Below are 12,137 nucleotides of genomic sequence, written 5' to 3' on the forward strand. Positions count from 1 at the left end.
GAATTGCAGCAGAAAGCCAACAGTGACGGCACACTTCAAAATGCGGAGGATCTGGTTATTACAAGTCCTGAGAGGTCAGATGAGACATCTCAGCACCATGTCACCTCTGAAGTCAGGCAAACCCTGATAGATAGATGCAGTTTCTGGGCTTATGTTACTTGGTAACCAAGTATGGGGGCACCTATTCTGCCTTGGATTGTAGGTGCAAGTCCACAAAGGGGAGCTGGTCTTACAGCTCTCTATGTCCTAGCAGACAGTCTATCACCAAAGCTCGGTTCCCAAGGAAAAATCTTTAAACCACTGTGAAAAAAAGTTATTCTTCAGAACATTTTTTCTTTGGAAAACAAAAAGGAATGAGCCGGGGAACGTTGCACCCTGCCTTCCTATTGCACAGGAATGAGGGAATCCCTTTTTCATGCATTTCCCCAGTGACTAAGGGTGGTTTCCAACAGCAAGCGAGGTCATGGTCACCGGGCAGTAGTAGGACTGTTGGTAAAGCTGCCGCGGTGGCGAGGACGGGGCCCAGGCGTGCCCCGGTGGCGGCAGGCTAAGCACCATGGACAGGGCCTGGCCTGCGTCCTGCTGCGATGCCAGAGGAGCCCGGCTGGACCTGGCCATCGCGACGCGGCGCTGAGGCCTTCGCTTGGCTTTCTGGAGCCGCAGGGAGCCCGGCTGCGGCTCCTTCCTGCCCCTGGAGAGCTCTTCACTTTATAAGTAGTGCCACGGGCACCACAGTCTAGAAAAAATCTGCACCAAAAATAAAAACGGTGTGAAAAATGAAGGCAGGATGCTGGGTCTAACTCTTCATCTTTAAGGTTCTTGAGCCTTGTACGCGACCAGAGAAGCGCGTGGACTTGGCAGTAGGTTTCTTAGTAGGTGCTCAGAAACTGAGCACTTGAAATGAGTATTTCCACCCGAATTTTCTAAAAATGTAAGGGATCGCAGTTGCCCCCCCGTCACCAGGTACGCCGCTCAAAGGTCAATGAACGGCTGGGACTACGTGGCTGCTGCGCCCTTTCACCGAACTCCCGAAAAGGCGGTTAGAGCCGAGCGGGGGGGAGGGGGAGAGCGAGGACAGAGGAAAATGCTGCTAACATGCATTACGTCTGCAGTTTTAGCAAAGAAGCTTCACTGACTCTAGTACTACTTCCTGAAGGGGAATTTTCTTAAAGATAAAATCAACAGAAAAAATCGACTTTGAATTTTCAAAATTTCCTATACCACCTGTTAATTCTAGCATGACACACAGAGCTGGGCTCATGAGGAGTTACGTTATCTCCAGCTCCAGCTCCCATTGCCCCTACGAATTCCATGCGTTATTATTTTTTCAAGTTAGAGCCATGGTTTGAAAGTCCTCCCGAAAACGCTGCAGGTGTATTTTTGCCCAGGTCAGCCCTGCTACTCCCTTCCCTGACTGCAAGGAGGTTTATTTCTATCTTCAACCTTGGGAATTAAACTTTTTGCCAAAACGTGGAAAAGAATAGAAAGTCCAGTGGGAAACTGTTACCTCTCATATGTAAAGTGCCAGTATTAAAATAAAACGAAGCCACATAATGATTTTTTTCACAACTGCCGTATGAATAATCCCTCTTCGCTCACATAAGTGGGAAGCATCATCCCAGAGTCCTGCTTTATGGATAACAGTACGGAAAAGGGACTCACTGCAGCCGTCCCCTGGGCTGGAGACGGGGAAATAGCTGCGGTCGTGTCTCCGCTGAACCAAATGTAGGAGAGATTAGAAATATTTCCACAAGCTTCCACTGCTCATGGGCACCGTGGGGAGAGTTAGGCTAAAACTGGGTCCAACCCCCCGCCCGCCCGCCAAGCGGGACGCTGACGTGCGCCGAGCGCGGCAGTGCTCAGACAGAGATTGCCGCGGCCGGGGGGGCCGCCGCGCTCCGGCGCTGCCGGCTCTGCCCCTTTCCTCCGCGCTACCCACAGGAAACGGGCGCAGTTAGCGATCGGCGCAGTCAGCCACCCCCGGCGCTGCGTCAAGGGGATCCCGGCGCTGCCGGCGATTTCCTGCCCCGTGGGGCCGTCCTGCGCCGACGCCGGGCGCGCGGCCTCGCCGGGGCGTCACCGCGGCGGAGGACGAAACCCCGGGGTGGAAAGGCAAGGAGGCACCGCCGGGCGCACGGGCCTCAAACCGGCCTCTGCAAACTGATGGGCTGGATTCCTCCGTGCCCGTCGCAGCTCGCGGGCTGGTGAACCTGCTGCCTCAGGCAACCCTGACTCACTGCTGGCCACAAAAATGGGAAAATATCCTTAGGCTCGGCCTTATCCCCGTCCCTAAGCGGTTCCCCCGGCCGGTGCTGGTGGGAGGATACCGAGCCCCGGCTCTGCCCGACCCCGGCTGGCAGCGGCAGATTTCAGCAGCTGCTTCAGTCCCCTCCTTCTCCGGCCCTTCCACTGGTTTTTTTTCCCCCTTCCTCGGTAACTCGGCCCAGGAAAGGCATCAGCTGGGTTTCACGCCTGTCCGCGCAGCCGAGAGGGGTTTGGGGCTGGGGGAGCTCAGCCGGCTGCCACCCGAGCCAGGGACGCCGCACGGGCCGGGCTCAGGCCGCAGGTGCCACCATGGGTCACCCAAGCAAAATTAGCCACGGTGATGCAGGTTTGTTCTGCTCCTTGTCCTCCACGGCTGGGTCGGAGGCTGGAGGGGCTGAGCGGCACTGCGCAAGCTGGTGCCCACCGCTGCCGTGTGCTACCAGCTTCCTCGGGCCACACCAGGACCAGAGACGGCCGAAGGAGTGGGGACGATGCTGGCTGAGTCAAGAGTAGGGTAAACAAAACAAATGTGAAGCTCCTCATTCTGTAGCACCCTTTTCCCCTCTCTTTGTTAGCAATAACTACTGAGGAGCAGCTCCTGCTCAAGACAACGCTACCAAATGGGGCCAGGACCCTGGTGACGAACCCCGTAGAGAGGGCAGAGACACCGAGTGCCGCCTTTGCTTCAGTCTTTACTGCTAAGACCAGCCTCAGGAATCCCAGCCCCTGGAGACCAGGGAGAAAGTCTGGAGAAAGGAAGACTTTCCCTTGGTTGCGGAGGATCAGGTTAGCGACCCTTTAGGCAAACTGGACATCCACAAGTCCGTGGGCCCTGATGGGACGCACCCACGAGCGCTGATGGAGCTCATGGACATCATTGCTAGACCACTCTCCATCATCTTTGAAAGGACCTGGCGAGCAGGAGAGGTGCCTGAGGCCTGGAAGAAGGCTGATGTCACTCCAGTCTTCAAGAAGGGCAAGAAAGAGGACCCAGGGAACTGCAGGCCAGTCAGCCTCACCTCAATCCCTGGATAAATGATAGAACAGCTCATCCTGGATGCCATATCTAAGCATGTGAAGAATAAGAAGGTGACCAGGAGTAGTCAGAGTGGATTCACCAAGGGGAAATCATGCTTAACCAACCTATCTGATAGCCTTCTATGATGGGAGGACTGGCGGGGTAGTTGAGGGGAGAGCAGTCGATGTTGTCTGCCTTGACGTCAGCAAGGCTTTCGACACCGTCTCCCACGACGTCTTTGTAGGCAAGCTCAGGAAGCGTGGGCTAAATGAGCAGACGGCGAGGTGGGTCAAGAACCGGCTGAATGGCCGAGCTCAGAGGGTTGTGCTCGGTGGCGCAGAGTCTAGTTGGAGGCCTGTAGCTAGTGGTGTCCCCCAGTGATCAATACTGGGTCCAGTACCGGTCAACTTATTCATCGGTGACCTGGATGAAGGCACAGAGTGCCTCCTCAGCCAGTCTGCCGATGATACAGAACCGGGAGGAGTGGCTGGTACCCCAGAGGGCTGTGCTGCCGTTGAGAGGGACCTGGACAGGCTGGAGAGGTGGGCAGGGAGGAACCTCATGAAGCTCACCAAAGGCAAGGGCAGGGCCCTGCACCTGGGGAGGAATAACCCCAGGCACCAGGACATGTTGGAGGCTGACCTGCTGGAAAGCAGCTCTGTGGAGAAGGACCTGGGAGTCCTCGTGGACAGTGAGTCAACCACGAGACAGCAACTGCCCTTGCAGCCAAGAAGGCCAAAGGTATCCTGAGGTGCATTAGGAAGATCTTATCAATGTGTGTAAGTATCTGAAGGGAGGGTGTCCAGAGGATGGGGCCAGACTCTTCTCAGCGGTGCCCAGCGACAGGACGAGAGGCAACGGGCACAAACCGAAACACAGCAAGAGCCGTCTGAACATGAGGGTGACAGAGCACGGGACCAGGTTGCCCAGAGACGCTGTGGAGGCTCCTTCCTTGGAGACATTCAAAAAGCCATGCGGACACAATCCTGGGCAATACGACCAGATGATCGCCAGAAGGTCCCTGCCAACCTCAACCATTCTGCGATCACAGTTTAGTGATCACAGAAATACGATGACTTGGACCAGGTGGGGAGGAAGAGCAGCAAGCACTAAGCAGCCTTCCTTAGTGCACCAAGTGTGCTGAGAAACTAAGGCATTTCTAAGTGATTTCGTATGGTCGGACGAACCAAAAATCATCTCCCCTTTGCATTACCCCATCATTTATGTCTTCAGCAACATAAACTATTTTTGGTTTCATTATCTGCACTTAGGCAGCAGGGTGACAAACCCTTTAACTAGAGAAATGGCCTTAAACACGTTCATGTCTGAACAGGGAAACCGAGTCTGTTTCTAACTGGACATTATTTACACTAATGGCAGAAAACCAAAGCCGTGAAGTTGTGATGGCTTTAGTGTGAGTTACGGAGCACAACCAGCGATGTGGCAGCTGCTCAGCGAATGCTGCCGAGGAAGCAGCTTTGCCCAAAGCGCTTTGTGCATTTAAACATTCAGAGGATGAAAACTCTTCTTTGCTCCCCAAATTATTTTCTGACTTGCCTGAGATAGATAAAATAGTGACTTGCAGAGCGACCGTGTTTCGTCTATGAGCAAATGTTTGCCAAAGCTTCTAGTCTGGAAGTTCCCTTGTCTTCCTGCATGCATGACTGTAGGTAAAAAGCTTTCGCATTCTCTAAAAATTAAAAATAAATAAAAAAAGGGAGAGAGGTGATTATCTACAAACAAACACAACAGACTGAATCAATAAATACAGATGATGCTTTCGAAAGCTTAATCATTTAATGTCTCCATGCAACTTTGTTAGCATCTAAATGTCACACTAACTATCGCTGCTCATCTATTTCAGTATGACGGTTTGTTTACTACCCCCTGGGCGGCTGCCAGCAGCCAGCGCCTCGCCGCTTCTATCGCAAGAGCACAGCGTCGGGAAATGTGATGCAAATTCTCCTTAATCCTGCTTCATCCTATTCCGTGTAACTTAGCTTATGCAGAGAAAAAAATGCATATATCCGTTTTGCTTTTGGTGCCTCTCTAGCGCGCCGGGCTCGGAGGCGGCAGGCGCGGGCTGGAGCTGCCGCCTTTCCAAGCCGTGCTCAAACGCGACCAGGTTGTAAACCCAGCCACTGATGCAAGAGATACTGCATGTGCTGATGCGAGACATTACACGGTGACCCACATTTGGGCTTTCTCCATGTTATAAAATGTTTTATTTAACTCCTACACCAGCGTCTAAAAGCAAGGACCAGCACCTGTAAGCAAGCAGCCTGGAAAAAGAGATTTTTTTTTGGCTTCTTGATGAGGATTTCTTTCAAATTGTTGTAATAGGATTGGAAACAAGTAGGTGGTTGTCAAAAAAACTAGTGCTCAGAAAGGATAAAAGAGCAGTGAACATCCTATCGCCCCAGTTACACCATGCGCTGGACCACACGGATGGCTGCAGGAGGAGATGCATCAAAATTGCTGAAACTTGTATCAATTAGCCTAAAAACACTGTTTTCCTGGAAGCCCAAGAAAACCCCTTGCACGGGGTGCTTCGGTGCTGGCGGCAGTGCCTGGAGCCGGCCCGTGCGCCGGCACCCGGCAGCAGGGACCCCCCCGACCCCCGCAGCGAGCCGCCTTGCCCGTCCGCCTGGATCTGCTTGGAAAGCAGGCAGCAGCAGCCGCATTTTCTGCACCTCTCCTCTGACGCCAGCGTTTTCCTGATGCTTGTGCTGGTGTCTCTGGTACCTGCTAGGCACCGCGGCCCGGACCCGCACGGACACCGGGCACCTCCCACCTGGCATCACCCCCGTGAGCAGAACAGGCTCTTTCACGGGTAGCGGATGTCACCAAGCCCGGTGACACCTGGGTTTGTGCCCTGCCATCACCACCAGCTGTGGCATGGGGATGCTCCTGCGCAGGGATGTGCCCGAGAAGGGATGCGCCCATGCAGGGATGCTCCGGCAGGGATGCTCCAGCGTGAGGATGCTCCAGCGTGAGGATGCTCCCGTGTGGAGATGCTCAGGCAGGGATGCTCCCGTGTGGAGATGCTCCTGTGTGGAGATGCTCAGGCAGGGATGCTCCAGCGCGGGGATGCTCCAGCACGGGCACTGGCCAGGATGCGGATGCCACCGCGGTGCGGGAAGCAGCTCCCCCACGCAAGACCCTTCCCTGCACTGCAGCCAGCTTTGGCCCCCTTTCTGCTGTTGCCCCGAGGGCCGCCCCACTCGCACATCAGCTTTTCCCATCCCCGGCTCCCCTTAATCCCGGAGGGAAGCGTACCCTGCAAACACTCCAGCTCCTGCACTTTCCTCCCACTGATTTTCATGGAAAACTCGCAGGCCCCCCCCATCCCAGCTCTGATCTAGCATCGCTATTTTGTGGGAAATCCAGTGACTGGGCTTTGCTACTGTCTTTTTTGAGCTTCCAGGAAAACAGCATTTTTCAGGCTCATAGAAGCAGCTGATGTCAATAAACCGGGAACGCCTCAGCCCTCTTCTGCCGTGTTAATGTTGTATTTTCTAATATAAAAATGATGCGTTCAAATGAGAAGACGTTTATTTGAAATGCAAACCTGAATGCTTGTTCAGACTATGCCGCACCCTCGCTTTACTGACATTAAAGAAAAGCAAACAGAAATTTGTGAAAATTGAACTTTCCTGCAATTTTTTTAAAACAAACCAAACATTCTGCAAACAGGCAGTGCAGCGGACGCCGGTGCGGGACAGGCGCTCGCCCGGGGCCGCGGCACCACATGGGAACCAGGGCTCCGGCAACAGCGCTTGAAAGGATGCATTGACCAATTTGGGGCGGAAAGAAGCAATTTTGGCACATCGAATTTTTCCCCCACAACATTCCCCCTAAAAACAAAGTGCAGCAATGGCAAGAGGCATCGACGCAGCTCTTTCGCCCGGTGCGACCTGCGCAGCCGCCGCTGGCACCGGGGCCCCGGTCGGCGCATCCCGCCGAGCAGCCGCCCGCGGGGGCACCGGCGCCGGCCGGGGGGGTACGTGCTGCCGAGCAGCGCCAGGGCTGGTTAACCAAACACCCACACCCCAGAAAATCCCCTCCCCTTCTGTGCAAGAGGGCTTTTTTTGTTTCTTTGCAGATGTTTAACATCTTGATAAAAATTCTGAGGTTTCTTCTTCTCGCAGATCTGATTTTGGCTACTGGAGCACACTCGCGCCTGCTGCCGGTACGGCCAAAGGATGTGAATTTTTTCGTGCACATGGCTCAGTTATTCCTGATCCAGCAGCTTTTACCCGGGGCGATGCCTGGGGGTCCCGCAGATGCGGCCGGGGCCGGTGGGCGATGCAGCTCCCCAAAGCCCCGGGACCTGCTGCGGTTTTGCACCGGCCCCGGCAGCAACTGCAGCCCCCCCGCAATGAGCCCGAGGGATGCTCCAACATTGCTCCGTGGCAGCTCAAAAAACGATCTCCAAATTCAGGGGACAGGGCCTTGGTCCCGGGGCCGTCCGCAGCGCTTTCCTCCCCGCGCCGCCCTGCAATCCGTCGTGCAACGCATCCGCGGCATTCCCTCTCCAGCACATCACCAACGCCGTCACTAGCAAACATGCCATTAACTAGAAACCCCCAATTTCTCATTTCAATACCTCTTAATCGATCGATTAGCTGATTAGGATCTGCTAGGCAGGCAAAGAAAAGATAAGGCTGGTTGAGGGGGAGAAGCCTTTGCAATTATCATTACATAATGACCTTCTTTGGGGAGACTGCCACTTCGCACCGTATCGCCCCATCAGAACAGGAAGACACCTATATTTGGTAGTCCATGGCGGTGTCTTTCCTTGCCTGCACTATAAAAATAATGCTCTGCCAAGCAGCGAGCCAGTGAGGCCCTCGCCACCAAGGCTCCCCGGGCACCGACGAGCTCTCACCAGGCGAGGCAGGATGTTCACGCCGCTGAAGACTGCTTTTGCTCTCCTCTCTCTGATAGATTTGATTTCTTCCAGACCACCGACAACCACCTCTCCCAAGCTAAAGCTGTCGGAGATCACCCACCGCATCCAGCAGCTCAACGCAGGAGCACAGGTAACTACCGCCGCACCCGAGGGTGTTGCTTCCTCGCGGCTCGGAGGAACGTGCTGATGGTTTCCAACAGCCGGCAGTCAACGACACGCAGTTTTGGCCGTGGTGCTCGCGGCCTTTCTTCTTCTCGGGGCGTCAGCAAGGGGGTCACTCAAACCTGCAGGCGAGCCCCAGGTCGCCGGCTGCCGCTCCCGGGCACGGGGCACGCTGCGGCCTCTTTCCCAGCTGCCGTTATTTTGGGGGGATAGCCTGGGTTTTGGCCCTGCTTTTCGCTGGTGCTGGGGACCAGGGCTAGCAGGAGCGAGGTGCTATGTCACCGCAGAGGGCTGGGGTGCGGGAGCGGGGGCAGCCCCGCCGCGGCCGGCAGGCGCGATGCCACGTCCCCTTTCCCTACGGGGCCAATTTTGGGCCGGTTTGCCAAAACCGGCTTTGCGCTGCTGGCTCTGGGATGCTCCGGCGTCTCCCATCTTCGGGACGGGACGGGGGAAGCGCCGGCGAGCGAGGGGAGCCCGTGCCCCGAAACGCGGCGCCGGCCCCGCTCCGACGGCCGCTGCCGGCAGCCGGTCTTGTTCGGCGTCTTCGGCCGGGGAAGCTCCCGATGTGACGCCTCTGCTTGCCTCCCTTCTCCAGATTCCCTGCAACGACACCCGGGTGGCACAGGTCGTCTTCACAGATCGAAAGGTAAAGCGTGACGTGGAGACACACACAAAAATAAGCGTTTATAATCAATAGGGGCACAACCAGAGCTGTCGCTGCCATTGCACGCAGACCACGCGACAGAGGTCTTGTTCTTAGTCACCAAGCGGGAACTGATCAGCTATAACTAACTTTTAGTACAAATTTAGATAGCTAAAGCCACTGAGCTGCCTGCCTCCAGTCTTGTCCACTTTCGGCAGGCTTTTCATCTCATGCCCTACCAGCGTGTGTGGGCACGACCAGCGTCTGCGACTGTGTCGCGCTGGAACGGCTCTCCAGTTAGATAGCGTGTTAGCTTGGGTGCATAGCAGTGGGATTGAGTCATTTATGGCTAAGATTAAAAGACTGAATGAAGGGCAAGTAAAATGATAAGAGCGTAGGAAGTCGTTGTGCAATCTGCCATCAATCCCAAGAAGTCAGGCGAGTAACGTCGATCTAAAGCAGCTACGTGGGTCTAACAGTTTTTGCATGTCGTCTTGGTGCTCAACAGCTGTCGGAGCAGGAGCTGCTGTGCCAGGCTGCAGCGGCTCTCCTCAAAGTCACCAAATGCAAGGACTACGAGCCGCTCGTCGCCAACCTGCAGAGCCTGCGCGGCGGCACGGTGAGTGGCTGGTGGCCGTGCGTGTCCCTGTCCCTGCTCGCGCGCTCCCTTTGCATCGCTGTTAGCAAAGAGCCACGGTGACATTTCACACTGATCTCCCTTAACTTTGCTGCAGGACTCTTGTGCATTGAACTTGTGCCAGGTTTAAGGTCAGGGCTGGCAGAGTTAAGCTGGCCTAGGGACACGGATTATCTTCCATGAGGGCTAGAGCTGGGCAGGCAGCTTGGCAGAGCTGCCCGGTGCCGCGTGCCAGCCCATCTCTGCCGGGGCCCCGCGTCCCTGCCCCAGCTCGGTGCCACCTTCGGCCTCGAGCCCCCGAGCCCGGCTGGCAGGAGCTGCAAGGCCACCGCCAGCCACGAGGGCCCTGCTGCTGCGGGATATTTTTCCCACCAATCCTCTCCAAAAAAGGAAAAATTCCCGGCCTCTGGGGTCAGCAGCCTCACAACACTAAACTGAAAGCAACTCCCTGGAAATATTTCTTTTATACACTGCACTTTAAACAGCAAATAATCTTGCGCTCAGCCAGGTGCTAGAGCAGGGTGAGAGCAGCTCACGGGCACTTCTGCCGCCGAGATGGTATTTCACAGAACTGACTTTGCGTGATGATTAAGTTTGGGAGACGAATGCAACGGAAACAAAACAGCTGCTCTGGCTGGTTCGCTGGCTGGCTGGGTTTTTTAAGCTTTTAAATGCTGCTATGAGCTCTAACGCCGTTACGTGTCCCCTTCCTCAGAGCTGCTCCCTGAGCAGCGAGAACGAGATCTACCTGAGGAATTTCTTGCCGGAGCTGGGGAACTTCACCCAGGGGATGTACCGCCGCCTCTCCACGTCCTCCGCCAAGTGGGAAGACTGCTGCTCCCAGTAAAACACGCAGCCGGCGGTTTCGAAGCAACAGATCCTAGCTCTGGTAGTTCTTAAAGTGTGTTTTGTAGAGTTGCTGAGCTCCTCGTCGCGTGGTTGCACTTCCTCAGCTCTGACACGGTCCTGCCTGCCTGCAAAGCCGACCAGGTGCGCTGAGCTGCTCCTCCCGCGACGCACGCAGGGCCTCTCGCAGGAGAGGTCCTCTTGCACAGCCCAAGCCTAAAGCCCGAGGGCTCTTTCGTGACATGTTCAGCCTCTGCATGAGAAGATGTGAAACCATGGCAGCAGCAGCTGATCGGCAGGTGCTGGCGTCTCGCTTGCCCGGAAGATTTCGTGCCACCAGATCCCATACTCCCTCCTCCAGCCGCTGTGCTTCAGCCCACGAAGGGCTGCGTGAAACCCCTGAGCAAACAGAAGAGCTCAGCATCGCCTTCACGCATCGGTATTGCAGACAGTATCTGTCCTTGCTGCAATATCGGCTATCCGGGCAAGCCAAATGCCGAGAGATCAGGCCAAATAACACGCAAAGCCTCATCTCCCCAAGCCCTTGCTACGTGGAAGGACGCCTAACTACACGCTTACAGCTTCCTGCAGCAGCGCTGCCGTGACCACCGCTGCCTCTTTCCTCGTTCACCTGCCCATGCAGAGCCTAGCAAAAGCAAAACCAAATTATCTGCTTCCTGTTCCGCTTTAATGAAGTGAGGTTTATTCATAATTATCTTCTCGTCCTAAAGAGATCAAAATCTAGGCTGAAATGAAGCATGTTCACCCGCAGCTTGCTCTAGCAGCCCATGCAGGCAGCGGGCAGGTTGCTGCCCCCGGGCAGCTGGTGATCCCAGCCCCGGTCTCCAAGCTGAGGAAGTGCAACAGCCGCGCAGAGGAGCAAACGGGGGGGAGGGAGCGGGGGGAAGGCGAGGGGAGGGAGATTTCATATCCGTCTTATCTAATTTTTAACGTAACTTTTATTATGTCTTCTATATTGTCAGTGGGCTTTTAAATTATTAATAGCGAAGACTAGGACTGTATAAACCAATTGACAGTTTGTAGGACAACTTTCCATCTAATGGCTGCTCCATGGCATCTTATTGCTAGAGTTTATTTATTATTGTATTTTATTTAAATAACTTATTTTTATATCACATAATATAAAGATTCAAGACCAAAAAGTCCTAACTGTAGAAATCATTTGAACATATGCTTTTCTTCAGTTGGGATCAAAGGAAAAGACAAAGCCAATATTCAGAATAGGTGTTTTATTTTTAACTTATACAATAGCAATTCTGTGAAATGTAGTCCATATTTAAAATACTGCTACCTCGTTCTTAGGGAAATGTTATTGCCTAATTGCCTTTCCAAGACAACAAATGAACGTGTGCTGACTCATAATTTATTGTTCTTCCATATATTTAAAATATTTGTATTACAACAGAGTTAATATATTCAAATTATCATGTATCTGGATATCTTAATATTTTTTCATGTCAACTTTGCACTGATACTGTAAAACTGTCTCCGGGCTTAAGCAATAAACTACGAATGATGTTCTCCGAGTCAGTGGTTTATGCTGTTGATTCCCCTTTTTCTTATTTTGAGAAGCTAATTAAAAATGCCAAGGTCCCGTCTCCTTGTTCTGTTGGCATCAGGCAAGGGGGAA

The sequence above is a fragment of the Dromaius novaehollandiae genome, chromosome 15 (assembly GCF_036370855.1).
Source record: "Dromaius novaehollandiae isolate bDroNov1 chromosome 15, bDroNov1.hap1, whole genome shotgun sequence".
NCBI classification, from domain to species: Eukaryota; Metazoa; Chordata; class Aves; order Casuariiformes; family Dromaiidae; genus Dromaius; species Dromaius novaehollandiae.